General features: G+C 41.5%; 1 protein-coding gene across 5 annotated transcripts in view; it reads right to left on the bottom strand.

The window, feature by feature from the left end:
• LOC128343611 (contactin-4) overlaps nucleotides 1–12,393 on the bottom strand; it is a 920,791-nt gene that overhangs the window by 308,832 nt on the left and 599,566 nt on the right. Inside the window, exon 1 of one of the 5 annotated variants that reach the window (XM_053292989.1) lies at nucleotides 3,403–3,570. The exons of the other annotated variants lie outside the window; for them this stretch is intronic. The gene's annotated coding sequence lies outside the window, so the exon portion shown is untranslated. Of the gene's footprint in view, nucleotides 1–3,402; nucleotides 3,571–12,393 lie in introns of those variants that run through there. 5 annotated transcript variants of the gene reach the window in all.

Raw genomic sequence — 12,393 nt, 5'->3', positions numbered from 1 at the left:
ATGTGAGCGCCTAGCAGGAGAGGGTGAGTGACAGCTCCTAGGCAAGATTTCCTCCCCACTTTTGCAGCTGTAACCATGAGTGCTGCAAGGTTGAATAAGGTCTCAACTGAACATCTTCCACTTGATCCTATCAATAGGAGCTGTATTCGCAGTTAATGTGTCCACTGATTCCCTCTCTTTTCTGGAAATACATTTAACCAAACATGAACAAAAATTCACTTTGTAGTTATATTTAGAGGAGTAAGCATAACATTATTCCCACAACATTTCTTAGGGTTCGCTAGAATACCATGACGATATTCAGACCACCCCGATGCAAATACAATTTGAAATGCAATTTCATCAATCGGCTCAATAATCTCCCTAATTGCCATTATCATGATAATATTTATTACCTGAGAAGCTTTCGCTGCAAAATGAGAAGTCATAACACTAGAACTAACCAACACAAATCCAGAGTGACTTCACATCTTCCCAATCAGTGCTCTAGCACTATATGTTATTACTTTAATAATAACAAAACTAATGCATAATAATATAATAGATGCCCATTTCATGCTGCAATTGAGGGATCAAATGAATGAATGTTCATCTGTGCCATAATATACAAACAAATAATCCTGCACATTGAAAAGAAGATGTCAGAGAAAGGGTTGAAACTTCTCTCCTTGACATTTAGTTTTTTACATGGGGGGGGGGGCAGGGCAGGGCTATAGAGAAACATTCAGCCATATTTGTCTATACCAGAGCTGCTCAACTTCAGCCCTCCTGAAGATGGCCTACAACTAACTCCCATAATAATTGGCTATTGGCCACTGTGGCTGGGGATTATGGGAGTTGTACTTCAAAAACAGCTGGGGGGCTAAAGTTGAGCAGGCCTGGTCTATACCTTCTGTCTGAAGTGATAAGTCCAGACACAGAGACTGATATCCAAAGCAGCCCAACGAGGGTGCTCCTAACAGGATTTCTTGCACAACATTAGACCTGGTGCTGCTCCACACTCTCCCCAAAGCTTGGGAGCTCTTGCACAAGAATACGTTTTGGAGCTCACTCATGTTCTGGAAGTGTTCTAGTAGAGAGGAAACAAGCAGCACTGGGACTAGCACTGTGTGGGTTCTCCTGTTAGGAGCATCTACATTAGATTCCTCTGGATGACAGCCAGAAGGATTGTCTCAGTGGGGACTAGACCATAATTAAAAGTTGAATAGACTGAATTGAACTGGTAGTTAATAAGGGGACAGGGGGGAAGTAACACATGAGAGGCTCATTATATCCGCAGAGGCATCTGGTGGGCCACTGTGTGAAACAGGATGCTGGACTAGATAGGCCTTTGGCCTGATCCAGCAGGGCTGTTCTTATGTTATGTTCTTATCCATTTCTCTCTACTTGTTGGGTCATTGCTGAGGATGGAAAAAAGGCAATGCTCTCCCCACAAGATCTCTGCTAGCAGTTTCACATATTGACATTAGCAAGTCATAGGGACAGTTGTAAACTGCCAGGGGTTTTAACAAAGGGCTAAGCAGCAGGCCTCAGGCCTCACTCTCTAAACCAGACAGAAACTTCCTGACAAAGAAAATGATCAACCTACTCTCTGTTGCAATGTAGCATCACTCTTATAATGGCCAGAACTGAAGCTTTTCAATCCAAGTGACCAATAGGCTGTTATCACACTAGCTTCTGTCTGTGTTCTAAAGATTTGTGCACCCAACCCCTGTGCATGGGTGCAGTCGCTACTCAGGACTCAGGTGGAGATGCCAGCACAAAATGGTTCTTGTAGGCCAAATCGAAGTCAGTGACTTCAGAATTGCGTTGGTTGTGTTTGCAGGTGCTGGGACATTCCTATGTCTCAGGACCCTGTTCCAAAATAGATATGTAGAGTGCAATGTATTCTACACGGGGCTCCCTTTGTATGTAGTCTGGAACTGCAATTGGTGCAGAATGCCACTGCCAGATTGGTCTCTGTGTCATCTGAAGAGACCACATCATTTATAAAGTTTGAGACCAAGAAATTCCATTCCATTACATATTTTGAAATTACTGAAGGAGATTTGATCCAAAGATGCATGTAGTACAAGCCTGCTCAACTTTGGCCCTCCTGCAGATGTTGGCCTACAACTCCCTGTGGCCACTGTGGCTGGGGATTATGGGAGCTGTAGTCCAAGAACAGCTGGGGGGGGGGCAAAGCTGAGCAGGCCTGGTGTAGAAGGTGTATACCAGATACTTCATCTGCTTTTTAAAAAGCTTATAATGCAGTTTAAGGAAGCCTTGCAAAAGAAAAAGTTCACTGTGTATGCACCATTCCACTCATGACTGTAATATGGTTAACGGAATTGGGACCAATGTGGTATTGATATTTTGAGCTACTACAATCTTACTTGTGTATGTAGTGTGTTAAATATAGCGCTTATATTATTCTGCGTATATTTTTAAATGAGAGATATAATTATATATTGTGTTATATCCTAAGAGGAAATGCTGAGATCAATCAATTCTTTATACATTGTTAAAACCAGATTTATGAAAGCAAACATGATTTATATTCTGACTTAAAGCAAAAATATTAGATGCTATTACACTGCTATTTCTGACTCAAAATCTGTCTCTTGAGACCCAAGTGGTTTATAATTGGTATGACGTGCAATGAAACTATAACCCAGAAATAGCTCTGGTTCCGTTTTCTCGGTATATTCTTTATTACTAAAGGTCTTTGAATCTTAATGAGACTTGAAAATCTATCATGCAAGATTGCCTGCTCTGATACAAGACAAGACTTTCATCCTGTTACTGAGAATTGGTATAAGCATACCAATACAGGCATGCCACCTTTCTTATTAGATAGGTGCAAGTGGCAGGCCTGAGCCACATTTTCATGAATTTTGTGTTTAAACTGGCATGTTACGTGCAGGAGAATATTTTATTGAACAGAAAAATAAATGACACAATGTATTTTTTCATCAAAGTTCTGGACATTAATCACTGCCCGGCTTGTGCAAAAGCTCCCAACAAAAGAATTTTAAGGTCCCATAGATGTTTGCAGTGCCTGGGCTGCACAGAGGGCACAGCTCTGGGAAGCTCCCCAGTCCAAATGAGCTAAAGGCAGGGCCTTCTGTATACTTTTAGCACACTCCCTATAGGGGATAGGGCTAGAGTGGAGCTATTAAAATGCTCTAAGTGTGGGTATTGGTGTGCTGGGGTGGGGGCTCAGAAAGGGACCCCATCACACAAGCCCTTACCTAGAGGCTGAAGTGTAAACATTGAGATAAAAGTTTACCTCTTATATTATGTGTTCTACCACTTCTCATATTACCAGTATAATTTTAATTATAAAAAATACAACGAGAAATACAACGATCATGAGAACGGGCTCAAAGGAGCATGGGGAGGAAGCCTTTAAAAGCTTACCTCCAGGACAGATGATCCGTTCTTCTTTGCTGGGTGCGCCATTGCCGGCAGCAGGGAGGTTTGTGGGTCAGCAGGCCCTCAGAACTCCCATAATGCACCATGCAAAGTGGTGATGCAAAGTGGCGACGGCAGGAAGCTCTGCAGACTTTCCAGCCCTGGCTGCTTGGGCTGGAAGATGATCGAAAAGACTAGGTCAAGAGAGTACTTTCTCCCTTTTCATTTTGAAGGCAGGCTCCCTAAGAGGTTTTGCCTCCATGCCTCAGGTGGGAGTCAAGCAGCTCCCAACGGTTCTCAAGCACAGGCGAAACTGGGCTGGGCTTCCTTAGCTCATTTTCACCTGCGTGTTAGGGATGTGGAAACAGGTTCGATCCCCTGTTCGGTCCGACCTCAGACCAAACCCCCCGGATGGTTTGGGGGTTCGTGATTTTTTAAATTTTTGATTTAAAAAAATTTTTAGACCCTTTGGGGGGGGTCCACAAAGGTTCCTCCCCCCCCCACCGGCCTCGGTCATCACATCTGCGGCCTCTTTTAGCCCCTTTTTTGCGTGTTCAGGCCTCCGTAAGTTGGCACGGTGGCCATTTTGCCTGCAGCTGTGCATGTGCAGTGGCCATTTTAAAAAAAAATTACGGAGGCCCAAATGGGCCAAAAAAGGGGCTAAAATGGGCCGCGGCAGTGATGACTGAGGTCGGTGGGGGGAGGGGGAACCTTCACGGACCCCCCCCCACAGCCTAGAGGAAGCCCCCCCCAAGGGGTTAAAGGTAACAAAAAATAAAAAAAAAATGTTTTAAACAATTTGTGAACTCCCCGGACAAGACCGGGGGTGGTGGTTCTAAGTGGTGCTGGACTGAACTGGTCCGGTCACGTTCGAGTCTGTTCCAGACTCGAACTGAACCGGGTCAGCCGGTTCTGTGCACATCCATACTGTGTGTGAGAACAGCCTCAATAGAATCATGTGTTTGTACCATAGACATCAAACATACACATGCATGAAAGAAAACCAATGCACATCATTGCTTGCAGAGCATCACAATTTCACTATGTGCAGATAGCAAACTTAACTATTGTAGACTGACTGTAAATTGATCTTAGTGTGTTGCTGCTGTTTTAGCTATTTAATATGGATTCACTGATGCCATAACCCTATTTTATTGTGCTTTTCATGCAACTTTGAATTCAGTAATTTTCACTGTTAAGCCAGCTTGGACCCTGTGAAACACTAAATCGTGGGATATGCACACAAAAGTAAATATTTATCCCGTAAAATAGTCTCTAAGTTGTTCTTCCAAGTGAATCCAGAAACAGCTTCAAGGGTAATACATGGAAGGAATTGTTGCCTGGCTGTAAGAAAGTGCTCCAAAATCAGTTCAAGTGAAGACAATCAGTCACAGAAGCATTAAGGGCTTTTCCTCTTGACACCTGGGGGCGGAAAAGCCTTCCGATACTTATGGTTCTAATTTCCTTGACTATCATTTCTATATAACACACGGCTAGCTTTTTAAAAGCAGGGTTTTATGTGATGCCATTTCCAAAAATACATAAAGATTAAGTTATTCTGCTTACTGTATGTCCTTGGCTTTGGTGTCATTCTGTCAGGCTGCTGCTAACGTGGCTTAAAAGAAAAAGCTCCCTTGATGCTAAAGACATCATGGTATTTTAAAGGTATGGTTTTCGAATGAAGAATTCTTTTAAATCACAGATTTGAGAAAGAGTTAATATGTGTGGCGGGGGCGGGGGGGCGGAGAGTGGAATGATTTCTAGTTCAACCTTTGGAACAGAGCTTTCACTGGGATTTCAATGTAATTGCTTTCAAGAAAGTAAATAACAAGTAGGGATATGCATGAATTGATTTCTTGATTCAATTTGTGCCCAAATTGAATCACCCCTGATTTCTTTTGTGTCCAAATCTGTCCCCCCAAATCACCCCAGGTAAATTTTGATTTGATTTGGATCAATTTGGACCACTTATAAAGGCCCCAGGGGCACCAAATTTGGGTGATCGGTGGGTCCCCATGGATGCCACCTACCACCCAAACTTCATGGTAGTGGGGCACTTGGTTGCTTTGTATATCTATCTATCTATCTATCTATCTCTCCCCATCCCCGCCAAAGGAAATAATGGGGATTCTAAGTTGCCCTATCCTAACCCTAACATGGATCCCCAGATTTGATTTGATTTTTTAAAAAGCTGAGCTCTAGCCCAGGCATCCCCAAACTGTGGCCCTCCAGATGTTGCTGAACTACAATTCCCATCACCCCCAGGTACAATGTATTGTGGCTGGGATGATAGGAATTGTAGTTCAGCAACATCTGGAGGGCCGCAGTTTTGGGGTTCCTGCCTAGCCCTTGTAGAAGTATACTTATGGAGCAAAATGAGCTGTCACTATTTTTCAAGTGTTTGGATTCTTTGGTGTATAGTAACTTTTCCTCATAATGAATCCCTATGAAGATTCATTGCACACCTTCACTTCTTCTGATCATTTTGACTGTCATTGCACAGTGCCAACTACACTCCACATCCCACCTGTAAGGCACAGTTTATTTTTTTAGGAATATTGAAGTGTTTAGATTCTTTGGTGTCTAATAAACCTTCCTCATAATGAATCCCTATGAAGATTCATTATATGCCTTCATTTCTTCTGTTCATTTTGACTGTCATTGGACATTGCCAATAGTCAACCACCATGTGTCAACTACCCACCCACCCCCACACTGGGGTACTCAGTTTATTTTTTAAGGATTTTTGAGGTGTTTAGATTCTTTGGTGTTTTCATTACATACCTTCATTTCTTCTGTTCATTTTGACCCCACTGCTTTGCTGGTGGGGTAGGGAATTAGTGGCATCCCATGAGCCAATTACCCCCAACACGCAAGCTACTGGTTACTGGTATATTTTAGGAATTTTTGAGGTGTTTAGATTCTTTGGTGTGCAATGAATCCTCATAGGGATTCATTATGAGGAAAGGTTATTAGACACCAAAGAGTCTAAACACTTGAAATAATTCCTAGAACATAAACTGAGTAGTACCCCACTGCCTTGCGGTTAGGAGGGGGGTGTAGTTGGCACATGACAGTTGGCACTGTTGAAGACAGTCAAAATGAATAGAAGAAATGGAGGTGCGTAATGAAATCTCATAGGGATTCATCAAGGAAAAGTTATTATACACCAAAAAATCCAAACACTTTGAAAATCGTGACCACACATTTTGCTCCATAACTCCACTTCTACAAGGGCTAGAGCTTAGCTTTTTTTAAAATGAAAGCTGGGAATCTGGGGGAAATGATAGGAGGAATCCAAATCTCAAAGCAATTCAAATCAAATCTGGCATGATTGGATTTGGACTCAAATCTAGCCAATGGACTACAGAGGCAATTTGTTCTGTCTCCAAATCACCCAAATCTAGATTAGAGTACAAATCAATTTGTACCCAAATCAATTCACACATTCCTAGTAACAAGGAGTAAGGGGGTTTGATAAAGAGGGTGCTATGAAGTTATTCAGTGAAAACAAACTCTTTTGAGTAGCTTTAAAGGCAGGATAAGGTTTGAACAATATGAGGCTGTTCATACGACTACACGTTCACATGGTCAGGCAGGCAGGGTTCAACCTACCTTCCCCAGATGACTGCTCACAGCCTGGGCAGCACACAAGCTGCATACACCCATAGGACCAGTGCTACTAATAGCAGCGGAGATGAATCTCTACACTGCTCACGACAGCGCTGGCAAACAGAGGCTGGAAATCATTTCCCGGGACTCCTTGAACCCCACAATGCACTGTGTAACACACACAAGGCATTGGGGGCTTCCCCCCAAAGCCCGGCTCACACATGAGGCCATAGCCCCAGTTAAGGGAGTGCTTACTCTCTTAACCTAGGCTAACAGCCCGCCTAAATTGGGGCTAGGGGTTGCTGCCTTGCTGGGATTGGGTCCAATCCAAGCGGATCACATGCTCAATCTAACCCAGGCTGGGCATCTTGAGCCTGGGTTAGGCTGTGCATGAGTACATCCTCTATTAATAAGCAAGTAAATACTGCATGAACCACAGTAACTGTTGTTTCTGGGACCTGCTTTGGGCTTTTTACTGCCAATTGATATATGATATAGTCCGAGGTACATACATTTGTGCAAAATTTAGGAGCTGGCCAAATTCAGTAGCCAGCTTGGAAGAAGGGGAGATGAAGATGTGAATTGTTGGTGTGTGTGTGTGTGTGTGTGTGTGTGTGTATGTGTAATCCTGTTCTTGAGTGATTTCTGGCCATTCTTGTTTCCCCACATGACCTCTCCTTTGGAGCAGTGCTTAACTTAGAAGTGCCAAAATTGAAGCCAAACTGGAAGTGGAAGTGATAGACCTGGTAGCTCTACCTTCTATACTCACAGCTGCTTTTCTTACTCCTGTGATCTTATATCTTTTACTGCTGAGCCCTAGCATATTGTCTTGGCACAAACTAGATGCTTCCATAGCCACTACCAAACAAAGAGAGAAAAAGGCATAGAGGAGAAGGAAGGGAAGGGGGAGAATTTGAAATGAAATAAAATAAATGAATGAAAAAGAAAGTGAGTCAAAGAATGTGAGTGCAAATGAGAAAAAAAAAAGGAGGGAATGAGAAAGAAAGTAACAGAGCTTGCCACTGATTTAGTCCTTTGGTGCCTCTTGCAATAATATCCGGTATAAACCCTGGTAAGAGGTTACTGAGCAGCCAGAAAATGACATGTTCAAGGGCATTTTGTTCTTTAGTACTGGTTCACAGGTACTAGTTATCCCAGAAACAGATTCTGCTGATCCAGCACCCCCTTAACTTACATCTTCCAGTTTATCTGACATTCCTCTTTATCTTACCTGCTGAAATGCAAACTGTTCTAGAAATTTCATCCTTTATAACCCCTGGGATCTATGTAGGCATGCTTCTTTTCCTTATGTGCTTCTTTCCCTTGTGGTGAAAGGAACACACTTTATATGTGCTTAAAGAGACACTGAGGTTGTGCACACAACTAGGGAGGCACGGGGCAGGATCGTCCCTGCCTCCCACCCCTTATGATTGGGGCTGAAGCCCTGCTCGCCACGCCATGCTCACAGACAAGTGCCACTGCAGTGAGCAGCGTGGCATCAGGGAGGCCGGGGGAAGGACACCTGGCCTCCGGATATCCCACAAAGAACCGTGCAATGAGAGATTCCTCCCAGAGTTGGGCACTCTAGGCACCCAACTCTGTGTATGGTGAACAAGATTCTGTACCTGGGGTAAAGGGCACAGTCATGCCATTTAACCCAGGTTAAAGCTTGGGGTAAATTCCTGGGCTTATGGGGCTGGCAGCATCAGGATCAGCATTGATTCTGGCACTTCACACAGGTGCTCACAGAGGCAGCCAAACCCAGGCATGGCCAATATTTATATATACCTTCTTTGTTATGATTATGATTTGCAAAGGGTTCAGGTGAGTGCTATAGCCAATTTAGCCAGGATGGCTCCTTTCTTTCTTCTTTTTTTTGAAAAGTATGCTGTCCTAATTTTTGGTCAGAATACTGTGACAAAATTCCCTTTGCCAGAGGATGTAAACAAAAGAAGAGGACTAAGCAGCACAATATTTACATCTAAAGGTGTTTTTAAAAAAAATAAAAATTAGTCAGACTTTTTTTTAACATTGTCTATGACTTTATGATACTTCATCTACTGTAGGGCATATAGATGGAGCTGTTCTATAATAAGTGGTTTTAAGTGAGTTTTGGTGTTTATGATGAGTTGGCTCCTAAAGGAAGTTAGTGGAAGGAAGTTTTCAGAAGCAAACTTCCTCAGCCCCTTTTCAACACAGCAGCACCCTGAGTGCTTCCCAGAACTCACGCCTGAACATGGGATCCTATCGAACAGGATGACATGGGGAATGGAAAGCTCGGAGAAAAGGAGAAATTAGTGAAAATTGCTTCACCATCCCATGAATGGAAGTGTCTATATTCTCAATATTATCTATCTATCTATCTATCTATCTATCTAGAAAACTTACATACTGCTCAAACTTTCGTCTCTGGGAGGTTAACATAAAACAATTAAAACACATATAAAAGTTAAAACAAATCAACAGTTTAAAAACAACCATAAAATTAAAATTAAAATTACTGTGAGCTGTTTCTGCTGAATGGGTTAAGCACTCTACATACATTTATGTATACAAGTAAATAAACAAACTAGCTGATACCCCAACTAATGAAGTTCTCATGCTTCTAAGGGGTTGTGGGGGGTGTGATGGGCACAGTTGCTATAGAAAGGTTCTGTAAGAGCAGAAACACGTTGCAATCCTACAGCCCCAGAAGCACACGTAAATTCTTAGTTAGGATGGCACAGATTTTTATTTACTTGTATATGTAAACATAGATTAGAGTGCTCACAATAATGCTTATAATACAGAAGCAATGAAATGGATGCTAAATGGGTCTTCCATGAACAGAACAGGTATGCCTTCACATCAGAACAGAGGTCTACAATGCATGTCTCTAGGCACTACTGTGGCTCACTGGTCTCACAAAGACGATTCTCAGTTATCACACAGGACTCAATTAGACATCAGCACTCTACATATCCACACAGTACTAAACACGTCCTTAATGAAAAGCAAGGTCTAGTAATCCAATCTGAGGATGCTCTCATACCATACTTGGATTTCTCTCTCTCCTCCCCATCTGGCGCTCTCTCTCTCTCTCTCTCTCTCTCTCTCTCTCTCACACACACACACACACACACACACACACACACACACACACACACACACACACAGCACTTTGCCAGTTTTGTAATGTAAATGGCTTGGCAACAAACTGTAACCCTACTGGAATTTCAGGGCTTGGTTTTGAATCTGGACTGGTTTCCATAATTCAGTCAGGAATGTCTAGATCCAACTAAACAGGGTTAAGCTGCTCTACCCAGGCTTTGGCTAATTTCTTTAAAGATATTTTTGTGTGTGATTTGAAATAACTCAGGCACATGACTGTTCAAGGTGTTGTACATACTTGCTACTTATTGCAATTCCAGCAATCTCATTATCTATCTATCTATCTATCTATCTATCTATCTATCTATTTATTTAGTAGGTAAGTAATTACATACTTACATATTCTACATGATCCCCACCACACATTGAGGTCAACTGAGGAGGTCCATCTCCAGTTACCACCGGTTCATTTGGTGGTGACTTAGAGGCGGGCCTTCTCTGTAGCTGCTCCTGGGCTGTGGAATGCACTCACAGCAGAAATCCGCAATCTTAATTCTTTACTGACCTTCAAGAGAGCCCTTAAGACCTATCTGTTTGGCCTGGCCTTCCAGGGTTTTTAATTAGTTTTAATTGTTTTAATACTGTAACCTGGTTTTCAGGGTTTTAATTGTTCTGATTGTTTAATTGTTTCTTATGATGTTTTAATTGTTAATTGGTGTTTATATTTTTATTTCTGTTTTAACTGTTACTGGTTTTAATGGTTTCTGTTCTAATTGTAAACTGCCCTGAGCCATTTTGGAAGGGCGGTATAAAAATCGAATAAGTAAATAAATAAATAAATAAATACCACCCTATACAAAAAAGGCCCTGGGTGGTTTGCAATATAAAACCAATTAAAACATTAACATAATTAAAACAATTTCAAATGCAATAAAAACTCTACAACTGAAGCTTTAAAACTATAAACTCTATATACAATGAACTCTATAGAATAAAAGGGCATCCGTGTGCAGTGAATTTATGATGCAAGTCCACTAATAAATTAACTCAATTATTTCCTGTGTTTGAGGGGCAAAATGATCAAACTTATTTTTCTTTATTTACTTATTTATTTAACAAATGTCTATACTGCCCAAAACTTATATCTCTGTGTGGTTTGCAATAAAAACACAATTAAAACAAAATTCAAACAATTTTAAACTTAAAACAAGGTTAAAAATATTAAAACAGTAAATCTAATTAAAAGCCTGGGTGAACAGATGCATCTTGATCGACTTTTTAAAAGTTGTCGATCAAGATGCAAGATATTTAAATGCTCAAATATAAAAGATCAGCAAAACTATATAAGAATTACACCAATATTTTATAAAGGGTTAACTCACCTGTTTTATCACCAGCTCCAACTTTCCCTCAAAATCTGGACTAGGTTTCAGACAAACTACCGTCTCTCTAGCCACCTTAAGTGGCGCAGTGGGGAAATGCTTGACTTACAAGCAAAAGGTTGCCGGTTTGAATCTCTGCTGTTACCTATATTGGGCAGCAGCGATATAGGAAGATGCTGAAAGGCATCATCTCATACTGCGTGGGAGGAGGCAATGGTAATCCCCTCCTGTATTCTACCAATGAAAACCACAGGGCTCTGTGGGCACCAGGAGTCGAAATCAACTTGACAGCACACTTTACTTTATAGTCTCTCAAATAATATGGTAGAAGTACGCTGGCAAATGGTCCATGTAGTGGAACTAACTTGGTTGTAATATAGAGAAGGTATAAATGCTTTAGGGATGGGATTGAGAGAAGCAGGAAATGTCATTGATAAATGATATATTTTGTACAGTTCCTTCCAAAGCTACGCATGCAAAATAAAGGTAAATAGATCTTGGTCTTTTATATTCTTACTGTGATTATGGAAATGTGGCATCATCATCTGACAATGAAATTAAGAGTATGTGTGCATAAAATAGCTTAGAATGTTAAAAAGCTTGACCCATGAGTGTGTGCTTAGGAAAATGAGAACCAAATGCTGTGCTAGTATAACAGCATAAAACAGAATATTACACATGGATCGTCACACTTAACAATGGTCTGCGCTAACCACTGGTTTGTGCTTTTAAATATACAACAGGCAAACCACAGTTTAGAACTGCATGTTTGCTTTTGTTTTCCATCTGCTAAGCATTCAGCTATACACATTCATTAGTTTCTTTATGTTTCATAGTACAGCAGCCTCTGAGGCAGAGCAACAGGCATAACTGAGGTAAGATAACCTACAGTTTAAGAAACACAGACGACTAA

Source organism: Hemicordylus capensis, chromosome 2, assembly GCF_027244095.1.
Source record: "Hemicordylus capensis ecotype Gifberg chromosome 2, rHemCap1.1.pri, whole genome shotgun sequence".
Taxonomy (NCBI): domain Eukaryota; kingdom Metazoa; phylum Chordata; class Lepidosauria; order Squamata; family Cordylidae; genus Hemicordylus; species Hemicordylus capensis.
The sequence above is the reverse complement of the archived record's forward strand: the minus strand, read 5'-3'. Positions and strand labels throughout refer to the sequence as shown.